At 40.6% G+C, this 17802-nt stretch overlaps 1 long non-coding RNA gene across 1 annotated transcript in view; it reads left to right on the top strand.

The window, feature by feature from the left end:
• The window catches only part of LOC106006576, a 66437-nt gene extending 48886 nt beyond the window's left edge, over window positions 1–17551 (top strand). Inside the window, exons 7-8 of the long non-coding RNA XR_006603931.1 lie at window positions 16554–16684; window positions 17351–17551. This is a non-coding gene — a long non-coding RNA (uncharacterized LOC106006576). The remainder of the gene's footprint in view (window positions 1–16553; window positions 16685–17350) is intronic.
• Window positions 17552–17802: the final 251 nt, after the last annotated feature.

Here is a 17802-nt window from a genome sequence, read left to right as displayed (position 1 = left end):
TTAGCCGACATGCAACATCACAGATCCTGTCATGGCTTTATCGGCTCATTAAAATGGTTTTGCTGGTTGAAACCACAAAGACACTGATATTCATGTAGTGAAGACATCTTGGCTCGCCCTGAATTTTCTCAAGCTATCTTAACAGGGTAAGTGTCTGCTGGTTGTACCATCTCGGAATGGAGCATTTTATAATTTCATAATGCCAGGGCTGAAGCTTTCTTTTCTATCTAGCAGAACTTTATCTAGAGACCTGTGGGATCCCGGGGCATGCGGTGGGTCCCAAGAGAAAGGGGGGAATCTCTGGATGTATTTTTGTCACGAAGCAGTCTCCCACTTGTCCCTTTGGGGATGCTTTCTGCTTCATTTGTCTCAGGCATTGCCTGGGGGATGATTTTGAGGCTTCTTTCTTCTGTTTGCCTTGAGAAAGGAGATTCTCTGCTACAGTTATCTGCCCTTTATGACCTGGTGCCTTCTTATGGGGGAAGGAAGCACTCTTTCTTACAGGGTACAGAGCAACAGAGCAGAACTCTGGCTAAAAGACGTTGGCTAAGCAAATTTAAACAAAACAAACTATGGACACTTCAGACACAAGACTTTGTAACTTAACCAGTTGGAATGATAACTATTAAGTCAGTGACCATACAAGTCTAACCTATAAACAGGATTATAAAATTTAAATAGGGCTTTGCCCCACAATTATGTCACCAGCCAATGATGACAGCGAGGGAGCTACCCTGTCTTTCTGCTTCATCACTTAAAGTGACAGTACCCAGCTTTCTTCTCGCATCTATCATAAGGACACATTGATTTCCTTTCTGGAGAAACACATATTTCTTTTCTCCTGCTAAAAAGATAAATCTGACAGATTTTAATCAAATGTAGTTGTTCACAACTACAGAAATTCGTTCAGTGCCACATATGAAGACCAAAATACACCAGCAGCTAAAGAAGGAGGTTTTTTTGGCCAAGTTTCTTTGAGGAAAACACTTGTATTAAAACACACACACACACACACACACGCGCGCGCGCGCACACACACACAAGGGATAGTGAAGTCTATGAGTTGGTTAATATTTTTTAAGATATTAGTATATTATTTGTAGTGACAATGGTAAATGTTGTTCTCCATTAACATTACCATTAAAACTATGCTGTCCAGAGTCTCTGTTTAAAACCAAGATGCTAGAATATTGGGTCTTGCTTTTGAAAATGAAGTCTTTCCCAAGATGAAGTTGGCTTTCACATATTTGAGATGTGATGTAGAAAGACGAAGAATCTTCATGTCTCTCATCCAACAGGCTCTCATCATTGTATTTTTTTTTAAGATTTTATTTATTTGACAGATAGAGATCACAAGTAGGCAGAGAGGCAGGCAGCGAGAGAGAGAGAGAGAGAGAGAGAGAGAGAGGAGGAAGCAGGCTCCCTGCTGAGCAGGGAGCCCATGTGGGGCTCGATCTCAGACCCTGGGATCATGACTTTAGCCGAAGGCAGAGGCTTTAACCCCCGAGCCACCCAGGTGCCCCTCATCATTGTATTTTTGCTCAGTATTTGGCTGTGTCTGGCTCACAGTGCTTTGAAGTATTTGCATTATTTTATAATGTATTTCCTATGCATTCCAAGTATCTCTTAGATACACTGTGTATCTAAGGAGAGCCCAGATGTCATATATATATATATTTTTTTCTTTTGTATTAGATAGAGATTTAAGATGATATTTTTCTTAATTGTTATCATTAAGAAAGTCTATGGGAAAGACAATTAAAGTCAACAAATCTTGATGTTTTTCACATCTATTCATTGAATAATTTGGTTCTTCTCAGCATAGGTTGTACATGAAGTGCTTTTTAATGGTGCTTTTCTAAATATTTGAGTCTTTGGCATATTTTGTCTTTTCTTCTCAGTTTAGATATGACTGATTACATTTTCATTAGAATGGAGAGATTGGATGTCTCTTGTTCACACCTAGTGGCAATTTCCTGCCCAGAAATCTTGGCATAATTTATCTTATTTCAGCTAATTTTCAGAGGTGAAGAAAAAGAATCCACATCATGAATGAAAGCATACAGGTACATTTTTAATTGACCATCAATCCAATCTTGCCTTATAGGACCCATCATTTCAGTAAAGTTTTTTTTTTTTCATTCTACCCTCATAATTTTGAATATTATATTATATATCTTAATGATATATGATTCAAGAATAATTGTGTTTGGAAAGAAGAGTATTGAACGGAAAGTTATTTTAATAATCCTACATCGTGATTCAGAGTGTGAATAGATACATGCATTTCACTGGGCAAAAAGAGAGAACTAGGTCTCTTTTGAATGTGAGCTTTAAAAACTTCACTTAAGTGTGCTTCTACTATAAGATCTAAGTTTGTGAAAATTACAAAACATTATTATTTATATGATAATGTGCCCTATAGACAAATTGCCCGCAATGCATTATTGGATAACTTTATCAACCACTTTGGTTTAAGAATGAGCACACAACTCTGGTATTTGTCTAGGATGTGCCATTTAGAGATTTTTTTTTTTTTTCCTAGAAAGCATAGGGTGATCTGGGAAAAGAAAAGAGTAGGTAAGTCAGAAGTTACCTTGCCAGAATAATATTAGAAGAGCTTGGCATTTAAATTGTAAGAGGAATAAATTAACTTCTTACAGCAAAAAAGAAGAAAAGGAAGCCAGTGAAAGTGGGTGAACTCCTTCACTTGAACATCATGGTGTCCTTGTTAAGCCTCAGCCAAGAAATGGGTGGTTAAAGATGTGTCCCAATTATCATCTGCTACTGGTGTCCTCTGAAAGTGTCATCCAAAATGAAAGGCTATCCCGGCACAGGAAATAGTTGATTCTTTCTTGAAAAAACATCTGGGATGCCCCAAACTAGAGCCAGTAGAAGATACTAAGGTGAGCACAAAATATTACTTGGAGCATGATTTATACATGCTGAACAGACAATAAACTCGCCACTGTCCTTGGCCCCTACAGAAAATGCTACCGGCTAGCTCTAAGTATAACCGAAGCAATATTTCTCAAAGTTTTTCCTTATTTACAAAAGAAGCAATTCATTTTGTAAGACATTTCACACTGGCAAATGGCCAACAACAATTTTGACCAAGGCTGGGTGCAAAAGGTATCACAAAACACAAAGCAAAAGGATATTTAGGAAAGATGAAAACAAAAGGGAAGATTATTCATCCTTCCATATGGCTTTTTAAAGCCATTCACAATTATGGATCGTTTATGGCAGTTTCTATAAAATTTTTCCCATTGAGAAGGCAGAAGACTGAATAAGTTTTGTGAATGCGCCACAAAAGAAAGAAGAGAAATTCAGAATGACAATGGAATTTAGCTGATTGTTTGAGGATCTGTGGGTGGTAATGACACGTTAACCAGGAGAATGGGGAATGTGATCTCATTTGTTTTTCCAGAAAGGGATTTTAAGAATTTAACCAAAAATTAGAGTCTCTCATGAGAGTGGGAGCATAAGCAGTAATAGTCCTACTACAATTATACATCTGATTGAAAAGGTACAGTATATCAGGAGTCTTAGAGCCAACGTTGGTTTTTCTAGCTCATGTGCATGGAAATACACTCACTTTGAGAGAGGAGAGAAACAGTGGGGATTTCTCAGTATGTATTTAGAGAACTTCTTACAGTACACAATTTAGATCATATGTCATGCCATCGATTCACGTCCTTGGCCTCTTATAATTAAGCGGTATTATTTAGAAACATTTGTGGCTGAGTGGGATTCTTGGAGATTTTGGAGTTCATTCCCTAGCTGGCCAATTCAAGACTTTTTTTACACAATTCCAGCTAAATTGGAAGGCAATTCATTTGTTCAATTATTTACAGATCTCAAACAGCCCCACTCCCTCAACACACCATTATTTGACAACTTTCAATCTTTTTCTTTTCTTTTCTTTTTTTTTTAAAAGTAATCTCTACCCTCAACAAGGGGCTCAAACTCAGAACGCCAAGAGTAGCCTGTTCTACCAACCAAACCAGCCAGGCACCCCTCAATCTGGTCTCTTACAGATGAATGTTTTGTCACTTCTTTATTTGGGCTGGCTTTCCATTTGCTTTGGAAATCATTCTTGGAGCCCTTTCCAAATTCTCTGTAGTGCCTTACAATTGGGAGGTCAAATCATGGCAAGACCATACAGACCTTGGACGTGAAAAGATCCTACATAGGTTGAATCTTGGCATAGCCAGATACTAGGTGTTGGACCTCAGACCAGTTAATAACACTTTTAAGCCTCAAATTTCCTTATGGAACATGACAATGGCAATCAACCTCAAGGAAATTATGTGGCTTAATGCAGCTAATTTGCTGAAAGCCTCAGCAGAGAAAAACTCATGGATGATAGCTTGAGAAAGAAGTAGAATGTGGGAGTGCGTGACTTGTGTCTTTGAGACTTCCCCCTCTATCCACTGCATCCTGTCATTTCTACTCATTTTATGCACAAAGCCCTATATATGAGCCCGAGACAGGTTCTTCTGTGTCTTCCTTGTTTTTTTTCCTACAATACTCCCTGCTTATCTGGTTGCAGACCATTCTAGATGCGGGCCCTCAGAACTTTAAGAGATTAAATCTTGTCTCAGAAAGTCTAACTATAGCAAAGGAAGTCGCTCTCTGGGTTCCGTTTAGTGAAAGGCTACCCCGATCCAATCAACAGCATCGTGGGGGCTGAACTTAGGGAATCCTGCCTCCAAACTCTGCCCAGGCTTCCCTAGGATTAGTCACTTGGCCGTCTCGCTCTGCAGCTAGTAATTCAAAGATAATCATGTTACTAAGATGCCATTTAATCTGTCTTTGGCATATCTCAAGTTTTCATCTTCATTAATAGAGCCATCAAAGTTTCATTGGGCCTGACTGGTATTGGACACGCGAGTGATTCACCCAGAGAGGGGGGCTTGCCGTTCGCCTGGAGGGACTCTGCTTGCCAGATGGCAGCTGTTAAATCTGCCTGCAGCAGGGGGTGTGAGGGGGGCTAAGCTCTGCTGGCCCCTGGCCAATGGGGCTGTCCCTCTTCTCTGATGACACATCGTTGGGGGCCCAGGCCAGGGCACCTGGGCCCTTGGGGCAGGGTGGGCTCTCCACTGCCTGCTGGGCTGAAGTCACCTTGGGCAGAAGAAACCAGATGCAGGGAAGCTCCCTTTGCCTCTAGCATGGGCCACTGAATCAAAAGATCCCCGTGGAAAGCGGTATGGTACAGCGGACAGGTGAAAACCCGGGTGTCAGAGAACCTTGGCTTGAAATCCTGACTCTACTGTTTAACTAACTATGCAAAGTTAGGCTGATCACTCAGTCTCAGACTCTCCCATTTGCATGATATGACCTTGATCCATGTCACCATGGTTGGTTCTCCATAAAGCAGTGAGAACAGGGGAGTCAGAGGCAGACAAGTCCTACCGTCCCATGACCCAGCTGTCCCACTTGTGCGTGTAGAGCACCGGGGAAGTTCCGATCGGGTCCCTGCGGGGCCTGGATGGAGTTGTTCATCACGGTGTTGTTTGCGGTGATGAGGGTGAGGGAGTCTCGGAAGTTCATCATTGAGGGGGAGGTGTCACGGGAGGTCAAGGAGGCTTACCGGGCAAGGCCAGCTAATGGGGTAGGGTGGAGTAGACGAAACTTACAACAACGCAAGGTGAAGAAGAAGGAGGGAAGCGAGGAGGGAAGGGAGGAAGGAAGGAGGGAGAGAGAGAGGAGAGGCAGGAGGGAGGGAGAGAGAGAGGAGAGGCAGGAGGGAGGGAGAGAGAGAGGAGAGGCAGGAGGGAGGGAGAGAGAGAGGAGAGGCAGGAGGGAAGACAAGGAAGGGCAGGGAAGGAGACACAACCAGTCTCTGCACATCACTCCTATAAATTAAACACATACACACAGAACAACGGGGTACTACTTGTTTTACAAAGACACACACACACTCAAGGACATTTTCAACCCTGGTACTTGCTTAGGGGCGGGGGGAGGACAATGGCGGAGGGAAAGGAGATAAACAGTAGTGAGCCGGGGAAGGGCCTAGTACAGACTCACAGTGACCATGAGGGACGGAGCAGGACTCGCTCAGGGCTCTGCCCCTGGATCTCAAAGAAGGAAAGTGAAGAGAATGTTGTGGGAAGGGAGAGGATTGAATAAGACGTACTTTGGGGGCTGCAGGGTCAGAGAAGGGGGGTCTTTTTCTCTCTCTGTTGAAGGCGGGCAGAACTTTAGGAAACCCGTGCCGCCAGGATGAAGCAGAATGGCCCGAGATACTCATTTGCTGTTATCTGAATTCTCAATCTCCACAGACCCTAACCGCCTGAGGCACTTGCCTATTTTTTTTTTTTTTCTAATTCTCATTACAGACCCAATTTTTGTGACTCGGTCACTGTGGAGTTTTAAGAAGGTGTGGGGCTCATTCTTGTTAAACCAGTTGAGAATTTCCTGGATCCCCAACTCTCTAGCCCTGTGTAGACGTGCCCTGCTCTTCTCATCAATGAGACCTTTGTGTGCCATGGGGACGAAGGATATTACTGCGCGAGAAAGAACCACAGGAAACTCCCAGCGTTTTTCTAGAGGATGAGGGGGAATAAATGTCAGTGTGTAAAGGGGCACCCTCTGTGGTCTCCTTTTGTTAATTTATGAATTGGAAGATGAGTGTGGATTTATTGGAATAGTATAATTAAGTGTCACCGTGGTACGGAGCATAATTATGACCAATATAATCAAGCAGAGAAAGGAACCTTACTTCCTCCTGAAAAGCATTATTCCTATAAGCCTTGCTTCTTCAAAGCTTTGTGTTCATTTTTTTCTTAAATATAATAAATAAGGCAGGCACAAATAAAGAACGTGATCTTAAAGGAACATGGAGGGATCTGTTATCCATGTCCTGTCTTGGAAGTGAAATTTTTGAGATAATATTGAAGATGGAAATCCAGCAAGACCCCTCTGGGCTAAGAGAGGCTACTCTTATGTTACACTTCTGTCTATCACCAGTATGCCCTTGTCCTATTTTTTTCTTCTCTTTTCCCCCTTTCCTCCTCCTCCTCCTTCTCTGTTGGCCAATCAGATGCCTTGTGCCTCTGAAGGGGACGATTTGTTCAAGCAAGCCTGGGTATGTGGTCCAGGCTAAGCCAATTCACGGTTTCCCTGGGACTCTGGTTGGTGATAGGAAGGCAGACGTGCTCTCATATCTAGAACAGCCATTCAGAATCCAATGACCGAGGCCAGAGCAGAGTGGAAGCGCAGCAATAATGAGATGGGCAGGTTCCTCACCTGAGTGCTTGCACGCAGCCATGCTCCAACCGGGAGCTCCGGAGACCCTTCACGTCTGTCAACTAATCAGTCCCTCTTTTGGCTTGAGCGGGTTAGAGTGGACTTTTTGTCATTTGCAAACCAAAGATTTCTGAGTAACGCACCAAGCAAGGAAGGTAAATGCTGCCACATGTTCATTTATGGGACATTTGGTCTGTATGCTTCCTTGATGCCAGAAAGACCCTTTCATAGCAAAATTCCATGCCTTATTTGAATCACTGTTGAACAAAGAGAACACATCTGTGTTAGTTTAAGGATATCTGATGTATCTTCAGGTATCTGAAGAAGTGTGTGTGTCTGTGTACAGTGTGTACGTGTCTCTTTTTTCTTCAGTAGCTACACAGTAGTAATATGACCACGTGTTGGGGTACCTGCATCATAGACAATAGTGACACAATTCATGAATCTTTGCCAACACTTCCTTCTCACGAGGACATGAAGAGCTAGTTTCATGTTCATGGACTGAAGAGCTCTGTGACTTTAGGCATTTTGCTTAACTTCTCTGAGCTTTCTGTGTTCATCTGTAAAGTGGAGTTAATCTGTATTACCTGATTGCTGTGAGTAACAAACAAATTCATATGAAGTGCTTTGCAGAGTGGCTGCCAGACAATAAAATCATTCAGTGTTCCATAATTCGACGGCCATCCTTAGTATCATTGTCCCCATAGTCTCCATCAGCATCATTGTGGTGTGAAGGGCGATTCAGCCGTAGTTGGGATAATTTGCATGCATGGAGGGCTTTATATACCATTTGCAAAGTACTTTCTCATCCAGTTTGGTACAGTGAGCCGACCCTGGCGCACGATACCCATTTCACATTTTGGCTTCTTGCAAGTTCTTTCAAAGGGTTCCATGAGATCTAAGTCTAGTATCCAATATAAGAGATTGAGAAATGCATTCATTTCAGCCGAAGAGTTTAAAAAAATAAGAAAAAGAAAGGAAAAAAAAAAAAAGAAAAAAAGAAAGGAGAACATTTTTAGGACAAATGTGGCCTGGTCCTGAATTCAGTCTTTAATTAAGGCTGGAAGTTCAACTGCTCCCTAAAACTTTGGTTACAACTGTTAAACCTGTGAACAGAGCTAATCAGAGGAGATGCAATGTTATTTTGACAGGAGTGACTTCCTTTTCTTTTCCCTAATAGATCACAGATATCAAAAACATAAATTTGAAGCAAACTTTTGTTTTGTTACTGGCCATTTAAAATATTCTTTTTTTTTTTCCTTCAAATTTTCTTCAAGTTGGACCTCCTGAAAGACTATGTGTGTTTCATGTTACCAACATAAGCAGATTGTTGAATTTGATGCATTTAAATGTTTTCTTTGTTTGTGGAATTTTTTTTTCACAAAGGCATGCTTTCAAAATGCTCAAATTATGGATCCATTGCAAAATCTTTTCTTTTTTTTTTTGCACAGGAAAATACTTTTGAATTAACAGCTGGGTAAAAATCCTCAGTTCTATTGCTTAAGGGAAGGCTATACTTTTGATCTCACACAGATTTCTAGAATAAGGAAAGGCCGTGATTGACTAATTGAGCCAAACTTGCTGATAAATTTTTTTGCTTTGGGTCGGGGTGTTGTTTTCTCTAAGTCAGGGAAGACGTAACTTCTTTATTAACTGCTAAGGGAGACAGTGATGCTGTGGAAAGTGGGAGTCATACCATTTTACAGGTGTAGATTTTAATGATCTCTTGCATAAAACCAAACCAAACCAAACCAACAGGTATATGAAACAAAACTTTCGTGGTTATTGAGACAATTTCTTCCTGGTCAGAGCTCCTGCCAGAGGCTGGAAGAAGTGCTGAATTCAGAATTCTTTCCCTCTGTTTAGGCTATTCCTGTAGCCAAGAAGTGTTCTTCGTTCTGTATCACTGATGTACTGATTTATTCTACATCTAGATTCTTAGAGTAGTTTATCAAGAGCACTTACTTCTGCATCCTTCATTGTACCTGAGAAGATGAACGTCTGTTTCTGGACATATGTATTAACACAAAGTTAGAGACAGAGATCATTATATGACGATGAGCCATAATATTTAGGTTTTATGAATGCTTGATATATTTTTAAAGACATGGAGCCAGATTCGCCTAATGCTTCAGCAACTGCTTAGTAGTGAATCAGTCATCCTTAGAAGCTATATTAAGGTATTCTGCAGAGGGGGACCTGGGTGGCTCAGTCGGTTAAGCATCTGCCCTTCCTCGGGTCATGATCTTGGGATCCCGGGATCAAGCCCTGTAACAGATTCCCTGCTCAGTGGTGAAGCCCCTTCTCTTTCTCGTTTTCACTCTTTCCAATAAATAAATAAATAAAAAAAAATCTTCTTTAAAAAGAAGATATCTTACAGAATTTTTTGGTAATATCCAGAAGAGGTATGTTAGCATTGATGGACGATCTGTCCTAGAGGAAAAAGCCATGGGGACAGGTTATCCCATTAACTTCACATGATGGGTGAACAGTTGGGGTAACATACAGCCAAGGATTCCCTAAGTGATTCTCAAATTTTATATTTAAACTCAGCAAATATTACTCATATGTTTTAGGTGGGAGATAGATGCTCAGCTTGATATTCCATGCCTAAAGCTGTGGGCACGCAGGAGGCCATATTAGTCTTAATAACTCTCGAGAGCCTCTTCTGGACCGCCCACAGGACCTCCTACGCATGCCCAGTCCTCTCCACCACTCCGTCTGGGTGGCCACTGGGCTTGGTAGTTCCCTACTGCAGCCCAGCATGGAGAGCCAGAGCTGCTGGGAGGTTCTGTGGTGGGGTGTGTGTGTGTGTGTGTGTGTTTTGGAGGGGGCGGGGATTCTTCTGTCCGCGTGTCACACTTTATCATTTCACCCTGGAGGCGACACAGTTGGGACCTGAGTCTCACAGTGGCTTTCATCAAAACAGACCCGTTAGCTGCGTCCTATTCTGTCTCTCTCTCAAGTGTCAGACTGAGTTTCCAATCCCGGGAAACACACAGTGTCTTCCTCTGTGCACCTGGCTTTTCATGTTGTCGTGGATGTCTGTTCTCCAAAATTTGTCTCTTTTTTTTTCATGTCGTCAGGGATGTCTAGCCTCCCAAAATTTGTCTCTTTCAGTCCAGACCCCCAACCACATTGGACATGAACTCATGCAAAGAAATGGGGATCCCAAGATAGGGAGCTTGTGGCTCTACAAGTCTCAGTGGATATTTTGCTACTGTTAGTATATGTTATTTTTAATATATCATTTTGGAAGATGGCCTGAGGATGGGGTTGTTTGGGCTTAAAGGGCACACAGACCCACACATTTAATAAAAAAGCTTCTTTTGTGATTTTGTGGTTGCCACGATATCGGACTCTAAAGAAATTTACAATGAAAAGGTGGTGGTTGTAGGTACAGAGACCATCACGGAAAGTGAAGAGAAATTTACAGAAATCTGTGAAAGATCAAAACAACAAGCTCGCCATGACGATTTGTCCGGATGGTTCAGATATCAGAGAGATGGAGTGTTCAGTAATCAGTGACTTCTGCATGCTATTTGCATAGAGAGAACTTTAAAAAGGTTACATTTCTTTTCTACTTTCATATTTACTTTATGTTAAGGTTGTAGGATCTCAGTGGCAATGTTGCTGATGCTATTTTTATGAAGTCCCAACTCCATGTTTAAATGTAGCCGGATGGAAATTTTGAGCTACAGCAACAATAAATAGATCTGACATCCTTGTGACTTTCAAGTTCTGCTATGCCTGAGAGTCAGTGAAGGCTGGTTTTTTTGCCTTGAACTCTGAAGGAAGAAAGAAACTTTTGTTTATAAATTTCAGAGATTTTTGTCTTTGCACTTACCACGAAGTCAAATGTAGATATAATCCACTTTAAGTGCTTTTGGCAAAATTTCAAATATGCCTGTTTTTTGATAAGGGGGAAAAATCCCAACTTTTTGTCAATACAAGTCCTTTACTCTGTGTTACAGTATGTGACTTCTGTCGGTCAAGCTGTGATTTTGTGGACTTACGGAATACTGATCCTGTACAGGAAGTAAGAGGCAGATATGTAATCTGGGCCATCTTTCTGATCCATTTTAGTTATGTCTGATTCTAAATTGAGTTATATAGAATTTAACATACAGGACCCTGTTTCTGTATTGTTTATGCCTCCCTTCTAAAAATGTAAAATTTTAATGCCGATCTGAGTGAAATGATCTGAGAGTATTGAAAATCAAAGAGTATTTAACTTGTGTTACAGTGTGTTTTATATTGGACTCCTTTATGAAGATATTTCGTAGCAGAGAAGTGTGTATGTGTGTGTGTGTGCGCGCACACACACAATTTTTTTTTTTTTTTAAATTCACCACACTTAGATGTATGAATGTTAGACTTATAAGTGCCCTAAGGGCAGGGTTGGGTGGTGGGCTAACTTTGTTAGCCCCATAAGACCTGGTAGAAGGCTCTTGAGAAATAAAATGCCAGTTTATAATTGTATAGACTTTGTATTCCTGAAGATGTCTGTTGGTGACCTCTTTTACAACCATCTGGAGAGATGGATCGGACAAGTCTTATAATTTCACAGATGGTAAATCTGAGCTCCAGAGAGCCCCCTCCATGTCTTCTACCCCACCATTTTCTTGAGTCTGAGAGCTGGAACTTTACGTTGAATGGGAGGAGCGTCACTCTACTAGAGTGATGGAGAAAAGTGCGTATCTGAATTCATGAGTCAGGTTGGTGACAGTTGACACAAACCTTCCTATGGAGCCACAGGTCTTCTCCATCACCATGTGCACCTCACCTCCTCGACTTGAGGGAGCATTGAACTACATTCGCGACGGCCATGAGGAAACCTCAGCATGGATGACAATGAAGTTTCCAAATGGATGTGGAAATGCATCTTTGCCTTTTCTGAAAGTGGTCCCCAGGGTGCCTGTGGTGTGTAGTAGTTTTTCCTGAAGCTTCAGGATCAGTGTTTGAATGGCTGGACCACCTTTACCTAACTTCTACCTGGTCTCGCTCATTACAGACTGAGTTATCTCTCAGATGGATAGGAAGTCTTATCGCATGTGGATCAACAACAACAAATGGGACTCATTGGGCACATGCTATCTTGGATTTTGGGTTACAAATATTTATCTAACAAAATGTTCTTATCTCTTAGAGTACTAGTGAGAGACTTTATATTTCACTAGGTCTTGCATAGAATTCTGGGATGGACAATGTAAGTTTGGCTTGTCCCTTCCTAATACATTTCCAACCAATTCAAAGAGTGTTTTAGTGAGCACATGTTACAATATGACAGGTGACTGTGCTGATTCTGGGAATATGGTGGAAAGTGACAGAGGCACTGTCCCTGCCTTCATGGAATATATAAACTAGTGGGGAATGATGACAAGAAAGGAATGAAAATCGGATTCGTGTGATGGAAACAAACAAACAAACAAACAGTCCCGTGAAACTGGTGTATTTTTCTGGAGAAGTAAGCATACTGGAACTTTCTGGTTATTTCAGTTTAGATTGCCTGAACTTCTTCATGTGCTCACAGGTAGGCTCTACAAAATGTGAAAGTTCCATGATCTCTTTGGACCACAGTTCTGTCATTTGTGAAACATAGGAGTTGACTGGATGATTTTGTAACTACACTTATCATGATGAACATTGCATCATGTAAAGAAGTGTCAAGTCACTACATTATACACCTTAAATGAGTATAACAATGAGTATAACATTGTATGTCAATGATGCTTCAATTGAATCAAACGAACAGATAAATAAAAGTCTTTTCAGTAAAATGTTGAAAGCTCTCCCTCTAGTTTCAGGAACTAGATAAGGGTGCTCTCTCTCACCACTCTTCTTTACATAGTTCCAGAAGTTCCAGTCAGATTAGGCAAAAACCAGACCAAAACAAAAACAAAACAAAACAAAAACAAAAACTAACGAAACAAAAAACCCACTCAAAGCAGAAAAAAGAAAAGAAAAGGAAAGAGAAAGAAAGAAAAGGGCATCTCAATTGGAAAGAAAAAAGTAGAATTGTGTCTGCTTGCAAGTGATATGATCTTATATGTAGAAAAGCCTACAGACTCCACCAAAACCCTCTTAGGACTAGTAAAAGATTTCAGTAAAGTTTCAGGATACAAAATCAATATGCAGAAATCAGTTGTGTTTCTATACATTAGCAACAACCTATCTGAAAAAGAAATGAAGAAAACAATTACATTTACAGCAGCACCAAAACCAAAAACAATAAAATACTTAGAAATAAGTGTAACCCAGGAGCTGAAAGATCTCCACCGGGAAAACTGTAAGACTTTGATGAACAATATTGAAGAGGATGAATAAATAGAAAGATATCCCATGCTCATGAGTTGGAAAAGCTAATATTGTTAAAATGCCCACACTACCCAAAGCCATCTACAGACTCAATGCAATCCCTATCAAAATTTCAATGGCATTTTTCACAGAAATGGAAAAATATCCTAAAATTCATACAGAACCACAAAAACACTCCAACTAGACAAAACAATGTTGAGAAAGAAGAACCAGAACGGAGGCATCATATGTCCTGATTTCAAATTGTGTTACAAATCTATTGTAGTCAGAACAGTATGGTACTGGCATAAGAAACAGGCATGTAGACCAATGGAAATAAGTTGAGAGTCCAGACATAAACCCACACATATAGTCAACTACTGTATGAAAAGAGAGCCAAGAATAGTCAACGGAGAAAGGGTTGTCTCTTTAACAAGTCATGTTGGGAAAACAGGATAATTACATACAAAAGAATAACATTGGATCTTTATCTAATGCCACACATAACAATTAACTCCAAATGAACCAATTCTTAAACATAAGACCCCAGACTGCACATCTCCTAGAAGAAACCATAAGGAAAAGTCTCCTTGACATTGGTCTTGGCAATGGTTTTTTGAATATGATACCAAAAGCACAAACCACAAAAGCAACAACAAACAAGTGAGACTATTTCAAACTAAATGTCTTCTGCACAGCAAAACAACAAAAAATCCACAAAAACAAAAAATAAATAAAAAAACAAACAAACAAAATCAACAAAATGAGAAGGCAACCTATGGAAGGGGAGAAAATACTTGAAAACCATCTATCTGATAAGAAATTGATATCCAAAATAGTTAAGAAACTTGTAAAGCTCAATAACAGAAAACTGAACAGCCTGATTTTTAAAAAGTAGGCAAAAGGGTTTTGGAGAGGAGGGGGGTGAGGGGCATGGTTGAGCCTGGTGGTGGGTATTAAGGAGGGCACGTATTGCATGGAGCACTGGGCGTGGAGCATAAACAATGAATCTTGGAACACTGAAAAAAAAAAAACAACAAAAACAGGCAAAAGACCTTAAATTGACATTTTCCCAAAAAAAGACAAATGACTGGCAGGTACGTTGAAAGGTGTTAAATGTCACTAATCATTAGGGAAATGGAAATCAAAATCATAATGTCATTACCTCACACCTGTTAGAGGGGCTGTTATAAAAAAGATGAGGTGACAAATGTTGGGGAAGATATGGAGGAAAGGGAACCCCCGTGCCCTGTTGGTGGAAATGTCAGTTGGCAGAAACAGCACAGAAACCATTTGGATGCGCCACTGAAAATTAAAAAAAAAAAAAAAGACTACTTTATGATCTGACGATCCCACTTCTGGATATATGTCCAAAGGGATCTCAGTGAGCTCTCTGCACACTTGTGTTCAATAGAGTATTATTCACAACAGCCAACACAGGGAAACAACCTAAGTGTCTGTCTATGGGTGAATGGATAAAAAAGTTGTGTATATATATATATATTTCTGAGACTCTAATGTGCAAAATAGAAATGATACAGTAGCATAAATATTACCTAGCCACCAGAAAGAAGGAAATCCTACCTCTGTAGACAACATGGGTAGACCCTGAAGGCACCTGTTTTTAAGTGAAAAACTTTTTGTTTTAAGTGACATAAGTCAGACGAGAAAAACAAATACCATATGATCTCGTTTATATGTGGAAGTTAAAAAACCTGAACTCATAGAGACAGAGTGGGGGGCTGGGAGAAATGGGACTACATCAGTTGAAGATAAGTACTTCCAGTTATAAGATGAACAATTTCTGGAGATCTATTGTACAACATGGTGACTATAGTTAACAACACTGTATTGTGCCCTTGAGAGTTACTAAGTTTAATGGATATTAAATGTTCCCTTTCCCCTAAGCCAGGTAATTATGTGATGTGATGGGGAGGTGTTAACTAACTGTATTGTGTAATCATTTTACAATATGTGTGTGTATCAAGTCATCATGTTGCACACCTTAACCTCACACAATGCTATATGTCAGTTGTATCTAAGTAAAGATAAGGGGGTGGGAAGACTGTTCAATCTTGAGTATTTTTGTTGTATTACTGCAATAGCTAGCATCTATAAAAGGCTACATATGTCCTGATCACTGGACATGTGGCTTGTCCAGCATTGTTACATTTAAAAAGTAATTTTTGTGAATCTGCTATGTAAACCTGGTTACCATATCAGGAGGGGCATGGTGTTAGTTAGTAACCATCAAGGGAGCAGATGGCTTCGCCCAGATATCTTTCCGGATTTAGATTATTTGAGATACTTTGCTAGAGAACTTGCATCACATATAGAAACATCTCTCTGCTGTTTATATAATATTCGTATGTAAACTCTTTGTTCCTGGTGAAAAATAATCCATTTGGAGCCTTGCATAATTTAGAAGATCTCTCAAGACAAATAAGCCGTTTTCAAGGCAAAACAGAGTCCTTCTGTCTGTTACGGCTCTTTATTTAAATGCCCCATATCCACCCGTCTCCATCAAGTAATCTCCTTTTGCAAAGTTGTTTTGGTCTTTTTAGAATTCTTTTACGTCCTTTTTCCAATGTTATTGAACTTAATTACTGCGTGACTTACTGGGTGGATGTGGTCTTCAGCTCCCTGCTAGGCATGAAGGTGCCTCCCTTTCAATCATGTGAGAGCAGGGGAATGAGCGATGCCCTTGCAACGGGCCAAGAAGCACACGCTAGGAGAAAGAGGTGGCATGTTTGATGTTCCCCTAGCATGGTAAATTAGTTAACTAACCGTGATGATGATAATGACCATGACAACTGTAATGGTGATGTAGAATATGATGGTGGTGGAGGTGGTCATGAGAGTGGCCTGTGATGGAGCATCTCAGAAACTTGGTTTGCATAACTATCTTATTTAAAACAACAACCAAGTGAACGTGATGCTAATATATTTGCTGAGAAAGGATGAAACTGAACTTCAGCATTTGTATCCACCTGTTCTAGATCACACCATCAGTAACCAGACAAGCTGGGATTTAAACCCAGTTCAGTCTAATTCCAGACCTTTGGCTTTTAGCTGCTGCACGGTACTAACTGAAGACCTTGGCACCAGGATTCCTTTCTAAGATGACAAGGTATTCTATTTTTAATTCTATTATGATTTAAATAGAGCTATTATTTATTATTGAAATATTATCATTAAATAGAAAATTCTCTCAAACAATCAGAAAAAGTAATGTTACATAAATGTCACCAACGTTTAGCAGGTGAGTGTTCATTCTGTGTGTGGGAAGGCAGCATGTGGCAAGGGAAAGAACCTGGATGTAAGGTTGGCCTGGCCAGGACCTGGCCCCACATGTCAGCTGTGTGATCTTGGCTAGTCACTTACCCTCTCTGGGCCCGTTTCTTTAGCTGTAAGGTGGGGCTAAAAATAGCCACCTTAAAAAATACTGGAAACTGGAGATCATAAATAACAAATCTGTACAGTGCCTGGTAAGGACAGTACAACACTGCTCCTTCTCAGTAAAAGGTAGAAAGAGATTCATTTTAGTTTCCTGCTTAAACAATATTGGTTCCAATCAAGCTTTTGGGATCAAACTAACTCCTTAACTCGGCCTAAAGGTCCTGCCTGATTTGGTCCCTACCATGTAACCAGCCTTATCTCTGGACATTTTCCTTTTCACTGGGCTCCAATGGGCCAAGCCTCACCCCTCTACCCCAGACCTTTGAATATGCTCTGTCTTTGGCTGAGAATACTCTCTCATCTTTTTATTAACTCACTACTCTTTCTTGTCCTTTAGGTCTTGGTTCCGATATCACCTCCCCAGGGTAATCTTCCTAAACCCTAGAAAACATCAGGCCCCTTCTTACATACTCCCTGAACTCCTTCTTATTTGAAATACTCCTCACAACGGCAGTTAAGTATTTTAGCGAGTATCGATGAGGATTTACTGAATGAGTGAAAAAAAAAAAGAATAAATGAATTACTGAATAAAGGTTTGCCTTATTTCAAAGGTTCCCCTTGGCGTTTCCTGGCCTGCTTTTATTAAAAGAAGACCACAGGATGTGAGCCATGGAGACTTCTAGCAAGGGCACAAGTTTTTGCCCAAAGTTGCATCCTTTTCACTCTTGATGGGACCAAGACTTCCTTGGGGACCAGTTGTTACCCGTGGTAACAGGGCAGGCAGCCTCCTGGACCCAATAAGACACCTTAGGTCTGACCAGAGTGATACCTGGAATGAAAGAAACTTAC

This window comes from Mustela putorius, unplaced genomic scaffold (assembly GCF_011764305.1).
Source record: "Mustela putorius furo isolate JIRA1106 unplaced genomic scaffold, ASM1176430v1.1 tig00003972_pilon_pilon_pilon, whole genome shotgun sequence".
NCBI classification, from domain to species: domain Eukaryota; kingdom Metazoa; phylum Chordata; class Mammalia; order Carnivora; family Mustelidae; genus Mustela; species Mustela putorius.
This window is presented reverse-complemented; position numbering and strand designations above follow the sequence as displayed.